This window comes from Pinus tabuliformis, chromosome 6 (genome assembly GCF_031772625.1).
Source record: "Pinus tabuliformis cultivar Carrire ecotype Pingquan chromosome 6, CPIR1, whole genome shotgun sequence".
NCBI classification, from domain to species: Eukaryota; Viridiplantae; Streptophyta; class Pinopsida; order Pinales; family Pinaceae; genus Pinus; species Pinus tabuliformis.
Genome location: NC_142292.1, coordinates 21955442 through 21971011, shown reverse-complemented (window position 1 = coordinate 21971011; position 15570 = coordinate 21955442).

The following is a 15570-nucleotide window of genomic DNA, read 5'->3' as shown; positions in this document are numbered from 1 at the left end:
TGAAACAATATTCTTCTTCAAGCTGCCTGGAACATATAGGACATCTTTGATATGGAGAGAGCTACCTGACTCCATCTCAAAACTGATAGTACCCACTGCCCTAGTTGCATACTTGCCATCTTCTCCTAGCTAAATCTGAAATTGCATGTGCTTCTCCTTTAGGTGGTTAGAAAGGTCCTTGTTCTTGGTCATGTGAAAGGATGCTCCTAAATCAATATACCATACATTGCTATCTGGTGAGTGCGAAAATTATATCACTGCAACAACTAATTTACTTTACCTACTTATTTTCCAATAAGTTATTTATGAAATTCCTTCAATAAACATTAAAATAAATTTTGCTGCAGATATCACACCATAATACATAAACAAACACATGCACAAGAATCAACGCATCGACAAAGATATTTTGGAAAAAAGTCCCCAGAAAAACCCAATGTGGGAAAAATAGTGCAGCAAGGGAGGATTTTATTATTCGGAACTTCTTCAGTACAACAGGATGCCAAACTGGCTTACCCAATAGAGAGAAAATTTCTCTAGCACTTCTCCCAGTCTCAACGTCAGCTTGGCTGACCTCTACATAGCTCCCAAACAGTTTGTGTCAGTCCCTGCCTCTCTGCGTCAACACTGGGCCTCTATACATCATCCACACATGCCCTCCAGTGACTGCGCAGTCTGCTGCTGCCTTTGCGTCTGCCTGAGAGGTTTTGTGTCTGCCTCTCCAACCTCTACGATGGTCTTCTGGTGTTGCTCCCAACTCTCTGTTTCATACTTGCTGCCTCCTTCTTCTCTCCAGATCACTAGTTCGAATTTCTCAGCTAACCCCGCTCCAGAAATCGAACTGAATGGTCTCCCTCAGTGTGTTCTCCAACTGACCGTCAAGCCTCTTCTTATAATTTTCTCGTTGTTCCATCAACGACTGAGATTAAATTTCTAATCAATGGCTAAGAACAGATTTGGCTTGATCCATGACTTTTGGACCCTTCTAACCTAGTTTTATATTAATACCCATTTATATTTTATTTTTCATAAGTTTAGACTTAAGAACTCCATTAAAAATATTAATTATTTTAATATCTCGCAAACCGGTTAGAATCTGCCCAAACCATTTCTAGGTCTTGGATATCTCATGTGCTTTAGCCTCTCCACCAATTTTCATGGCTAGAGCACAATGTCCAATGCTACCCCAAATCAACACTCCCTCTTAGCAAGGACTGTGCTCTAGTAATATTCCTCACTAAGTATCACCTTGATCATCCAACATCAGTCACTGTGTTGATGCTAGGCCTCCCTGCCCAACATCCTCTACACTGCTGCATCTTGTACGACAGCTCCCTCTGCATTCGTGATGTTGCTGGTCCTTTCTTCCAACAATGCATATGCACCGCAACTCCTTCTACCACGTTGCATCGTGCTACTGTTGACTGCTATCGCACTGCAATATCACCCTCATTTCTACTACTGAAATGGATTCTTTATCATCCCCATCTTTTCCCTGAAATAATCAAACTTTGTTCTTCCTAGGGCCTTGGTGAGGATGTCTGCCACCTGTTCTACTGTAGGAGTGTAACTCAACTGTACAGCTCCTTGTTGGACACAGTCTCTGACAAAGTGACACTAGATATCAATACGCTTTGACTGATCATGAAACACTGGATTCTCAGAGAGCTTGATACAACTCTAATTATCGCACATGATCTTGCTCGCCTCCATTTTTCTTCGGAATAGGTTCACAAGCAGTTTTCTGAGCCATATGGCCTCACACGAAGCTGTGCTCACCACCATATATTCTGCCTCAGATGAGGTCAGAGCCACAAACTTCTGTTTCCTACTGCACTGGGAGGTTATTCCTGATCCAATGTTGAAATAGTACCCAGAGGTACTTTTTCTGATCCACTGAAATTCCTGCCCAATCTGCATCAATAAATCCACTCAATCTGATATCCTTACTCCTGGTGTACAAGAGTTCATAATCGACTATTCCCTGTAGATACCTGAGAACATGTTTGGCTGGTGCCCAATGTGCCCTCTTCGTTTCCACCATGAACTGACTGAGGGTGTTGACAGCGTAGCAAATGTCTGGCCTTGTATTGACTAGATACATGAGGGACCCTATGAGTTGTCTGTATAAGGTGGGATCAACATCCTTGTCTTCTGATGTATCAATCTTCTTCCAGTTGGTGATCATTGGAGTAGTCATGCGTCTACAGTCCTCCATCCTGAATCTCTTCAAGATTTCTGTAGCATATCCCCCTTACCCAAGGAAGATCTCTCCCTTTTGCTGCTAAACTTCCAACCCTAGGAAATAATGCATTCATCCCAAAACCTTCATATCGAATTCCGTGGCTAGATTCTTCTTGTAGTCCCCGATGAGCTTGGATGATCCTGTCATAAAGAGATAATCCACATACAATACTAAGATTAGCGGCTCATTCTCTACAACCAGATAGTAGAGACTTGGATCTGCGTCAGTCTTGAAAAATCCCATCTTCTGCAAGTAGCCATTGATTTGACCATACCATGCTCTAAGTGCTTGTTTCAGCCCATACAAGGCTTTCTTCAACCTGCATACATGAGACTTCTTCTCATGTGTCTCAAAGCTCTCTGGTTGTTCAATATATTACCTCTTCTTCTATCACCCCATTCAGAAATGTCATTTTGACATCCATCTGATGACTCTCCCACCCCATCTGTGCAGCAAGAGATATCACGATTCTAATAGATGTATACCTGGCTACCGGGGTGAAGGTCTCTTCGTAGTCAATTCCTTCCTTGTGAACGTACCCCTTAGCCACAGACCTGGCTTTATATTTCTGTACATTGCCGTCTGCAGCATATTTGATCTTGTAAATCCATCTCGAACCTACCATTGATCTGTCTTGAGGCCTTGGCACTACCTCCCAGACATCATTCACCATTATTGAGTTGTACTTCTCTACCATTGCATCTAGCCAAACCTGATGTTGAGCTGCCTCTTGGAAACTGGCAAGCGCCCCATCCTGAGCTACTAATGCCTTATATCTATCTGGTTGTTTTCTCTCCTTGTTATTGTTTCTTGGCGCACTGATGAAGTCCTCTGCATCTTGCAGAATTTGACGAAGTTCCCTGCTAGTTCTTCCTCTGCCAGCAAGTGCTTCTGTTAGGTCCTCCTCATCCTGCAAATCTTCCTGACCCGAGGAATAATTCTTTACTTCTGTTGGTTGAAGAGGTTTAACCAACGACTCCTCTTTTGACTGCTCTTCGGAAGGCATTTCACGAGATTTTTTGAAAGCCCTGTCCTCCATGAACCACTACCTTCCTGCTCCCTGGAAGATATATTCTGTATGCCTTAGCGTTCTTTCTATATCCCACTAGATACCCTTTTTCCACAGTTTGATCCAGCATTTTCCTCTTTTCCTTAGGTACGCGGCAATATGCTAAACTCCCAGATATCCTGAAATGACTGACTTCAGGCGTTTTCCCTGTGAAAACTTTATCTGGAGTAATCTTACCCAATGTCCGATGAGGAGTCCTATTCTGAACATAGAATGTTGTGTTACATGCTTTCGCCCATAGGAATTTTTGCATATCTTGATCATACATCATGGCCCTAGCTGCTTCTACAATAGTCCTATTCTTCCTTTCTGCTACTCCATTCTGATCTAGATTGTAAGGAGCTGTCCACTCTCTTCTGATGCCCTCCTTAACACAAAAATTAGTGAAGTCCTTATCGACATACTCTCCACCATAATTGATTTTCCCTTCCTGTCTCTGATTACTTGCTCTGATACCATGTGAAAATTCTATCACTGCAACAACTGATTTACTTTACCTACTTATTTTCCAATAAGTTATTTATGAAATTCCTTCAATAAACATTAAAATAATTTCCGTTGGAGACATCACACCATAATATAGAAACAAACACATGCACAAGAATCAACGCATCGACAAAAATATTTTGGACAACAGTCCTCGAAAAAACCCAATGTGGGAAAACCGATGCAGCAAGGGAGGATTTTATTATTCAGCACTTCTTCAGTACAACAGGGTGCCAAACTAGCTTACCTAACAGAGAGAAAAATTCTCCAACACTTCTCCCAGTCTCAGTGTTAGCTTTTCTGACCTCTGCATAGCTCCCAGACACTCTGCGTCAGCCCCTTCCTCTCTATGTCAGCACTGGGCCTCTCTGCATCACCCACGCAGGCCCTCCAGTGGCTGCGGAATCTGCTATTGCCTCTACGTTTTCCTCTCCAACCTCTACACTGGTCTTCTGGTGCTGCTCTCGACTCTCTGTTTTGTACCTGCTACCTTCTGCTGCTCTCCAGACCACTAGTTCGAATTTCTCAGCTAACCTCGCTCCATAAATTGAACTAACTGGTCTCCCTTAGTGTGTTCTCTAATTGACCCTCAAGCCTTTTCTTATACTTTTCTCGTTGGTCCATCAACAACCGAGATTAAATCTCTAATCAATGGCTAAGATTAGATTTGGCTTGATCCATGACTTTTGGACCCTTCTAACCCAGTTTTATATTAATACCCATTAATATTTTATTTTTTCTAAGTTTAGACTTAGGAACTCCATTAAAAGTATTAATTATTTTAATATCTCCCAAACGAGTTAGAATCTGTCTAAACCATTTTTGTGTCTTGGAGATCTCATGTGCCTTAGCCTCTCCACCAATTTTCATGGCTAGAGCACATCCGATGCTACCCCAAATCAACAATGAGAATGCCATGCAAGTTATTAATGATAAATATTTCTCGATTTCGTTAGAAAAGGAATCGACCTCTGCTGATGTAGCTAGATGATCCTTACTAGGCTCCTTCTTTCGATTAGGACAAGTAGACCTTCTTGGCAATGGAGGCACTTAATCTTGCTTAGATCCTTCTTCTTCTTCCATCCCTTCTGACTAGACTTAGCCTCTCCTTGTCCCCTCTTTCGCTAGATGATCCTTACTAGACTCCTTCTTTCTTGCCAGAGAAAAATTCTTCTCATCCTTTCCTGGAGCTCCTCTACCAACTCTCATTCCTCTCTGAATTTCTTCTTGAAAACAATCACCCCATAACCTTTCCCAACTGGGAATATTCTCTTTGCTATTTACTGCATCCTAAAAACTATACCAAGTCTTATGAAGTCCTAGAAGCGCAAGACTCACATGGTCACTATTTTCTATAGCCATGTCCACTCCACATAGCTCATCTCGAACCTAAGTGAACTTTGAAAGATATGTGATGATGGGCTTTCCTTTGCTCATTTAGATACTTCTTAGCTTCTTGAGAGCAAACTTCTTGGCATAACTGGAACCCTGATACATTTCTAATATGGCTTTATACATCTCATATGTTGTGTTCTTCTCTTGCAGATGAGGGATAATATGGTCTCTGATCCCCTCAAGAATGATCCTCCTCTCCTTGTTGTCATTCTTGTTATGCCGGGCCAATTGTTTGGCATCTGTAGGTGGCACTACTTGCTGATTCACAAACTTTAGCACCCCACTATCTTCAAACACCATTGATATCCGCTCTTTCCATATGCAGAAATTCGAGGCTCCCTCTAAACTATGATCTGGCCCTAGTCCTTGGAATTCCATACTTTTATCCAAAAATTTCCTTTGCTCTTCAAACTCAATCCTTCTACTTGATTTGCGCTCTTCACTAACTGGTCAATTTGGTGCTAGTCTTTATACATATCTCTGCTTTGATATCATGTTAAATTTCCATGAAACTCTGCAACTACTTAGATGAATAACTAAAAACTAAAACTAGTTTACTTTCACCAAGATAGGAAGTCTCTTAACAACTTATAAGTAGTGGAATAAAAAAACAAAGATAAAAACACATCACAAAAATATTGACTCACTTTTCTCAGGAAACCCAATAGGGAAAAGTGCTTGCTTGATGTGGCAATTTTATTTATTGTTCTTGAGCACTTGGATCTATTACAAAGAACTATGCCTCTTTTTGAGAAAGTTTTTTTCTTCTCACACAAGTCTCAGATGATAAAATTGATCTTGGCCGACCTAGATCTTGTTTAGTCTCAGTCCCTTTAACATACAATTGTTCCTATGTTTCCTCCTTAACTTTCTCTGTAAACCTTGCTAACTTACTTAAGTTCTGCTCATTCCTTGCTCACCTAGCCTCCTTATTCCTTAAATTAATTGCTTATTTCTTAACACATTTCGATCCATATTTCTTAGCACTGATGCGGGAGCATCTAGCCAAAAAGGAAATTATTGTAAAGAATAGACATAGGGGTCATTAGTTTCCTAAATTCCAAGTTAATTAGATATTCTCAAATAAAATTAGGAGAGCTTTTAGGCATAAAAGGGATGGATATGGACATTAAGGGATAAGGATATCTTTTCTATTTTAGAATAGGAAAAAGATGGAATAAAGCTGAAAAGATGCTTTTGCCACATGTATGCATTGCATGAGCTTTAGTTGAGTGATTTTTAGGTCATGCTAAGTTTAATAAATTAGGCATTAAAGTGTGAGGGTGTGTGTGTGAAGAGTGAGCAAGGTTTCTCCTTGAGAGCCTTCAGACAGTTTGTAAAAGGGCCACAGATTGTATATCTGGCCATGAATATAACTGTGTGTATGCTTGTTTATGTAAATGTGAATATGTTGAATTCAGTTATAATGAACTTGGTTGCCTTAATGAATTCTGAGATGGTTCTGTGCTTGATGGCATAAATTGGTACTGATATAATGTTGAAATTGCATGGGTGCTGATGGTTCTACCTTTCCTCATATGGAAACGCTGTGTTAATTGTCAATCGTTAAATATTAGTTGTTAATCCGCTTGCCTGTGTTATGATAGATCGCCTTGAAATTGAATGGTGCCTTCGCATTTCTTGAATCCCATCTCAATTACGCTTGAAGCTGTCATGTATGTGCGTTGACAAATTTACTGTTAAACGATTACAGGTTCCAAGTTAAGTGAGCGTATATACCCGTGATTCCTCCTTGAATCGTTGCGCCTACCAAGGATATTACGGAGGATCGTATGGGGTATGCTGTATATGCATGTATAATTCCTTGACTGAATGGTGGATATTGTTTTCAACGCGCAATTGCTGTTCACTGTTGAACCTTACAGTTATGCAGGGTCATCACTCTTGTAGAGGCGTAGTTTGGACATGGTAATGTATGCGGTGGAAATGTGTAACGTTGTTGACATAGCATTTATATATTGTGATGTGTAAATCCGCAGCAGCGTAACAAGGTGGGGTCCGTCTTTCCGTCTTAGAGGAAGCCGTAGCGTAAGAAAGTGAGTCTGAACGTAGCTGGCCGACGGATATAATTTACTGTGCAATGCTGAGTCATAGCCGGCGATTTATATATGTATATATACCAACCTGCCTATGGTTTGTGGTAGCACCGGGTTCAAATAAGGAAAGGACTTGCTGCGCAGGTGCGTAAGAGAATATAGGGATATATAGCTTTGCCACGGTAACGCCTCGTGTAACCAGAACCTGTGCGATTTATATATACATCAGAGCCTTGTCTATGGTAAATTCGAACTTCTAATTATCGCCGAGAGAAAGAAGATGCCGTGAGCGCATATATGGTAGCATACATATATATATTTGTTATGACCGCCCATTGAAAATTCTTTTAAGAATTCTTGAAGAGCACTGGTATGTTGTTCAGAGGGAAAAGCTTGTTGTTTTGGAATTGGTTTAGATATAAAGAATTTGAGCTGTGAATTGGATGGATAGAGGTGCATGGGTTATATGCATACTGAGGAAGATCCTGGTAGAAGTGGCCTGGGCTACATCAAGCACACTTTAGCTCCTAATTTTTAGGACCCAGTTCCACACACCTAGTTCTACTTAATTTATAAATTAATAATTTTTTATTTATTTCAAAAAATTTAATCTCTTTTTGTACTTGATAAATCTGTGATTATGAGATATTCTCTCTCTACACACACATCATGTGCAATTTTTGTTTGCATTGCATTTTTTAGTAGATAAATGGATACAATGCCTTGAAATCCCCCTTTAGGACTTGGATTGTGTAGGCTATACAACTAAAATTTGTAATTCCAACAAATCTTTACTAGATTTTAGACAAAATTAACAATAAAACATAGCTGAAAACTGATCAAATGTAAAATAGTGAGACTATTGAAATGTTTTAAAACGTTTTAGCCATAATAATTTATTTTTTAAATTGATTTATAAAGTATTAGATTTATATAATATATATGTATATACATATTTGACATTAAAATATTTAATTAATATGGATGTTGAAATATTTCATTAATCTACATTATCTATATTGAAATATTTTATGCTATTAATATATTTTTAAATACATGTCAACATTATTTAATCTTGCATAGCAACTATTTTATTTATAACTTACATTGAATATTTTTATTATCAATAATATATTTTAAATGCCATATCAATTTTATATTAAGAATAAAATGTAATACACATATCTTTTGAAGAATTGAATGTATTGCACATCTCTTTTGATTAGGAAAGTAACTGAATTATTTTACTTCTAATTATTTCTTCCTTTTGGGCATTCAAATATTTTACTATGATCTATTTAAGAAATATTACACATATTGAAATATGACTCTAACAAATATTGAAATGCATTGGTTAATAAGAATATTCAAACAATTTATCTCAGAGGGTTAGCTAATTGGTGGTGTCCTTGTTGTTAAAGCACCTTTGCTATTGAGAGGTCACAAGTTCAATTCTGTCAACACCCTCGAGGTTAGGCTCTTTGGTTGAGCTGACAAGAAGTGACAAGAAGTGATCCCTTCAGGTGGATCTGCCTGGTACAAATATTATGTGGACATAGAGGTCACCGATCTCAGGGGTTTGTGAACCACATAGAAAAAAAATATTTAAACAATTTATTTTAGTACTATATTGAAATATGTATAATGTAAGTATAATATGATTTATTTTATTTTATTTTACTTTATCTCTTGAATTGATATAAAACATAGACTGATAATTTATTATTGGCTCTAAGAGGGAAAGTGAAATATTTTTACCACATATCCTTCACATTGGATTGTAATATTAATAACAATGAGACCAAAAAAACAAAGTGAGAGTGAGATTATTAATGTTGTATAATGCTTTTAATTAAATCTACCCAAATATATATATTCACTTATATGGTTATATTTAGACTATTTTTTTTATTTTAATTTTAAAAGGACACATGTCAACTCCACATAGAGCATGGGAAAAATCACACATTGTCCTCATACTGGGAAATAGAATATGCCTCTACGCGCAACAAGGTGGTAAGGCACAACTTCATCTATGTGTTTTAGGATTACGGGTCTTACCCTTTTTAATTTTGCTATTTCTTATTGATAGGAACCATTAAAACAATATTTAATTTGGTTAGTTATAAGTAGTGAGTATGTTCAGTTTGCTTAGTTATAAGTAGCAAGTATGTTCAGTTTAGTTACTTGTAAGTAGCAAGAATGTTTGATTTTTATGGTGAGAGGCGTTCCCTAACCCACTATGGTAGAGATGTTGTAATGTCCTGCCTTGTCCTATAAACATTTTGACTAGATCAAATTACATAAAAAAATAAAAATAAATAAAAATGGTTAAAATAAAATAAAATAAAAAAAGAGTTAATAATTAAAATAAATAGAGGTAAAATAGTCCATTTATCGTTCGTAGTTTCTTTGCTATAGGTTTTGACAACCCATGGTTTTTCATATATATATATATATATATAGATATTCTACTAGCCTAGATCCATCTTACTCCACATTTATCAAGCACTGACGCTCTCCAACCCAATATGGAAGAGATATAATGTCATGTCTTGTCTTGTCATAGCTTGTCTTGTTAAATATTTTGACTTCGTCAAATTACATAAGAATAAAACTAAAATAAATATTAAAAACTCTCCAACCTAGTATGGGAGAGATGTTGTAATCTTTAACATTTTGACTTAGTCAAATTACATAAATACAAAATCAAAATAAAATTTAATAAACAAAATAAAATTAAATAATATTAAAAAAATTAATAATTATAATTATTAATAAAACATTCTTCTCGAGAAGCACTAGAAATCGAGTAGATCCCTAATAATTTTAATAGAGAGGACGAATACACACTTAGCCAATCATGGAAGCCCATCATCCACCATCTTTCCAACTAAAATTTTCAACCCCATATTCCTATTAATTTATTCAATTATTAATATTTTCAATGGGAACTAGTTGGATGTTGAATCAATTCCTATTTTATCTATTCAATTAAAACTTGTTCATCAATTCTCGATTTATTTGGTTAATTAGAAAAAAATTATTTTCAACTATTAAAATTTGGTCAACTTACCAATTTTTATTTTACTAAGATCTTTTACCCAATTTAATTCTCATCCCAATCTTATTTTATCATTATTTAATTCTTATTATTTAATTATAAAAATTTAGTTATTTTCTTATTAACTCTTATATATAATTTTCTTTCTCTGAACTTATAATCTAGGGTCCCTCACCTTGATGAATTCACTCTTTGGTAAGCTTGGAATAAGAAATCCTCCCGGAGGGGTTTTGGTGGTATAGCCTATTATATAAGGAACATTGTTTCTTCTCACATCCAACTTCATAAAATCGACCCCTTCAATCAATACATTTGGACCAAGATCTCTGATTCTACCACCAATAGGATTTTTCTTGCAATCTGCTATTTCGCTCCTATCAACTCTACATCCTATAAGAAAAACAACTTGGATAAGAATTGTCCTTTCAATACCTTAGAAAAATACATCTACAACCTAAGGAATGAAGGTAATATCCTTTTGCTTGGGGACTTTAATGCTAGAACTGCTACTAACCAAGCTATTATGTTAAGTAACAACTCTAACCCTGACCCCTTGTGGCTTGATGAAGATGGTAACTTAGCTAATAGATTCAAGAGAAACTTTGAAGACATAATCATGAACTTATTCAGCACTGAGCTCCTCAAACTTTGTAGTTCTTAGGACCTAATCATTTTTAATGGTATTAACAAGTGGCCTCTCTCCGGTCAGATGATGTTTTTCCATGGGTTGGGTAGAAGTGTCACGGATTATGATATTTTTGACACCCATGTCCTCAACTGTATTATAAACTTTGAGCTTCTTAACGGGTACGAGCCTGACTCTAACCACATACCTTTGTCTTTATCCCTCAATCTTGTTATGCATACCACCCACATGTAGAAGACCAATGAAAGAAAAAGACACATTTTCTTCGATAGGAATAATATCGACCTTTTCTTAAGGGAGTTAGAAAGGGATTTAGGCTCCCTAACTTGTAATAATAACATTGATCAAATTTATTACCATTTTACTACTACCCTTTCCACTAGCATTAAAAAGTTCTCTAATGAGACTTCGTATAAGCAGAATAATAAAACTTCCAATCCTTTGTATAACAAAGACTGTAAAATTGCGAGGAAAGTGATCAAAGACACTCCTAATGAAATCATTAAGATTTAGAATATAAGTATATACATAGCTCTCATGAAGAGGAAGAAGAGGTCATATATCAATAAGAGACAAGAGTATCTTCTCCACCTTTCCAAATTTGCACCCAGAAAGTTTTGGCGGAATGTGGTTGCTCGTAAAACTAAAGATAAGTATTATTTCCCCTTTAGAAAACTGGGAAAACTATCTTAATGATTTGATCGATCATATATTAAAACGCAGAAGTTATTAGTGTCGATTAGTGAATTGAATGAAACCAAAGGTGCGTTAAGCGAGAAGACATAAGCAATGAAGAAGGATATGCAAAGGAACTTAAATCATTAGATGCATAAGAAATGAAGCAATAGACAGTAAAAGCACAGTTATACTAGACAACAAGATTGATGAGGGAGTTTGTCCCTGATGGACTACATCTCCGGGTTTGCTTTCAAGATGGGTGACAATTTTTATTAGGAAAGAAAAGAAGGAGTTGTTTACAAAGTGATTATGTTAGATTGAACATGCACACAGGAAATTCTGACCTCTGTAACCAAAAATCTCTTTGAACCAACTTTCCAACGCCACTTATGGTTTCCAAATTCGACTCTAGATGCCCAAGATATGATTAAAACACCGACCGCCTATCTATCTCAACCTCTGAATGACAAGTACCAAAAACACTCAAAATCCTCACTAACTCTTCACAAATCTGCAAATGCTCATTTATATAGTGCTTAGATGCATCATAACCACTATTGCTCATTTTGGCATGCATCAGCTGACCTGAAGGTATGATTTTAGGGTTTATGGATAAGTTTTTAATGTCACTTAGTGACATTAACCATTTAATTTAAAAATCTGTAACAAAACCCACTTTAGAACCTTGGAATATCCCGCCGACCGTTAGCTGTCAACTAACCGAGTGGAGGAAGGAGACAACAGATGTGGAAAGATTCCAACCCCGCGGTTAGAGCTCCGACGGTTCCGGGGTCTCACTTGCTAACGGTTGGTGGATGTGGTTTTTCCGATGCTCACATTCAACGGCTACCCACCTAACAGTGACCATCCACAAAACCTCAGAGCTAACCCTCGACTGCTAGTTAACTGCACTGTTCACATGTCATCGAATTCTCCGCGCGGTTCCCGTTGTGGTTAACTGCACCTCCGACAGCCTACCACCGTAACCGCTACCTTTGTCTGTTCACATGCGCCCGTTGTGGTTAGGCCAATGGTTTAATACTGTGTATGGTATTTTGTGGTTTAACATATTGGCCGAGACTTTAGGCTTTAGGGTTTTATGTGTTAGAACATAGTTCTTAGGTATTGTAATAGGTTTAGGGTTTAATATCATGGTTTGAATGCGATCAAACTTAGGTTTTAGCATAGTTTTGGTGTTTAGGATTAGGTTTAGGTTTTGTTTTCCCTTTAGCTTAGGTTTTTAGCATGTTTAAGCTAAATTTCAGTTTTAAGGTACATTACCAATTCATGACACCATTCACTTCAGAACCATAACTGAACCTTTACCCATGATTTTACTGACCACATTGGATACTAAAGATGATGCTGGTACGAACTCATCAATGTGTAACTGAATCAACAGAATCCTCCTGGATCATTCCTCTCCACTTTAAAGCTTTTGGACCACAAAAATTGGATTATAAACTAAGACTAGGTGAGGGTAGAGCTCCCTCACTCTCCCGATCTCCATCCACTTTCCCTTGCTCGGATTTGTACCTTTGAGTCCCACTCGAAGGTACTCAACATCGCCTCTCTTTGAAGAGCGAGTTCTTCTATCCAAGATAGTATCTTCCTACAATTCTGTCATATACTCAGGTGCTAGATCATCAATAGTCAGAATCTGAGTATCCTCCTCTGGATCCATGATCATCGGAGGTTCATACAACTTCAGATTTTCCACATTAACCACTGAGTAAATACACATATAAGAAGGTAAATCTAGTCGAAAAGCATTATTACTAATCTTCTCAATAATCCTAAAAGGTCCATACCTGATGGGTTTTAGTTTTTTACCTTCTCCTTTCAATCTTTCCTTGCTGATATACAACCATACCTGATCTCTGATCTGAAAATGATGATCGACTCGATGCTTGTCATGGTGACGTTTGTACTTGGCCTGACTCTTCTCTAATTGTTCTCGAACTGCTTCATGTATTTGTTGTATCCGTTCAATGAACTTGAGCGCCCTGTTGGCTTCTCTATGTCCATCTATTTCCTCATCTTCACCGAACATGAAATCCATCGGTGATTTAGGTAGATACCCAAAACATGTCTCAAATGGTGACTTATTAGTCAAAGAATGCAAGGCTCTATTATAAGCATGTTGCACATAAGACAATGATTCATCCCACAACTTGGGATGTTTGCTACAATAACCTCGAAGGATCTGTATCACGGTTCTGTTAACCACTTTTGTTTGTCCATCTGTTTGTGGATGAAAAGTTGTGCTCTTCTTCAGTTTTGTGTCCATGAGTCCCCACAAAGTGGACCAAAATTCTCCTACAAAACGAGTATCTCAGTCAGAAATAATAGAAGTAGGTAACCCAAAATGAACCCATACCTGTTCAAAGAACATCTGTGCAGTCTCCTCAGCAGTGACTTGCTTTTTGCATGAAATGAGAATGCACATTTTGCTGAATCGATCCACCACAACATACATATAATCATGTCCTCTCCTGGACATTGGTAATCCTCCTACGAAATCCATGGAAATACTGTCCCATGGTCGTAAAGGAATCGGAAGTGGCATATACAATCCAATCTTTCGATTGCTTGGATTGCTTGTGGAACGCATTATACATCCCTTAATGTATTTAACAACTGTTTCATACATTCGGGGGCAGTAACAATACCTTTTTATTTGCGTCGTTGTCCTACTTATGCCAAAATGTCCTAGTATATGAGAAGAATGAGCTTCCCGTATGACATGCGCCCTTTCTGTTTGTGGTATGCACAACTTACCCAGATGATATAACAACTTGTCATGAACATGATAATTGATTTCTTCAATCTCAGTACCCTAAGTCAGTGATTCATAAACATCTTTGAAATCAACATCTGTAGCATATTGTTCTAAATAAATTTCATGCTTTAAAGAACTATTTTGAAGTACTACTAAAGCATTCAAAGATGGTCTTGATAACATATCAACTACTTTATTCGTTGTTCCCTTCTTATACTTGATGACTAAATGAAACTGCTGAAGAAATCCCATCCACCTATAATGGCGAGATTGTTGCAATTTAGTCTGTGACTGAAGGTACTGAAGTGGCTGATGGTCTGTATGAATCACGGTTTCTTTTCCCATTAAATAATGTTTCCATTTTTTAACACTTTCTACCAATGCAAACAATTCTTTGTCATAAGTTGGATAATTTATCACTGCTTTGGAAAAAGTCTCTGAATGAAAACAAATAGGTTTTCCTTTCTGTAATAAAACTGCACCCATGGCATAACCACTAGCATCGGTCTCTATCTCAAATGGCTGTTGTAAGTCAGGCAAAGCTAAGATTGGAGCTGTGACTAGCTTTTTCTTAAGATTATCGAAAGCTTTTTGTTGCTTTCCTCCCCACTGAAAAGTAACTTTAGACCCTGTTAAAGCATGTAGTGGTGCTGCAATTAAAGAAAATTGAGAAATAAATTTTCTCCAATACTGAACTGCACCTAAGAAACTTCGAACTTCAGTTACATTTTGTGGTCTTGGCCACTTAACAATTGCTTCAATTTTAGCTAGATCTACTTTTAGATTACCTCCTCCAACTATGTAACCAAGATAATTTAGTGAAGTCCTTCCAAACTCACATTTGGCAAGTTTTAGATACAACTGTTCCTTCTGTAACACTTCTAATACCTGCTTTACATGTCTAACATGTTCTTCTTTGCTTTTACTGAATATGAGAATGTCATCTAAGTAGATTATAACAAATTTGTCAAGATATGGACGGAACACATCATTCATTACCCGCATAAAAGTTGCTGGTGCATTAGTCAAACCAAAAGGCATTACCAACCATTCGAATAATCCTTGTCTAGTTTTAAATGCAGTCTTCCAGATATCATTCTCTGCAATACGGATCTGATGATATCCACTTCTTAGATCTAACTTAGTGA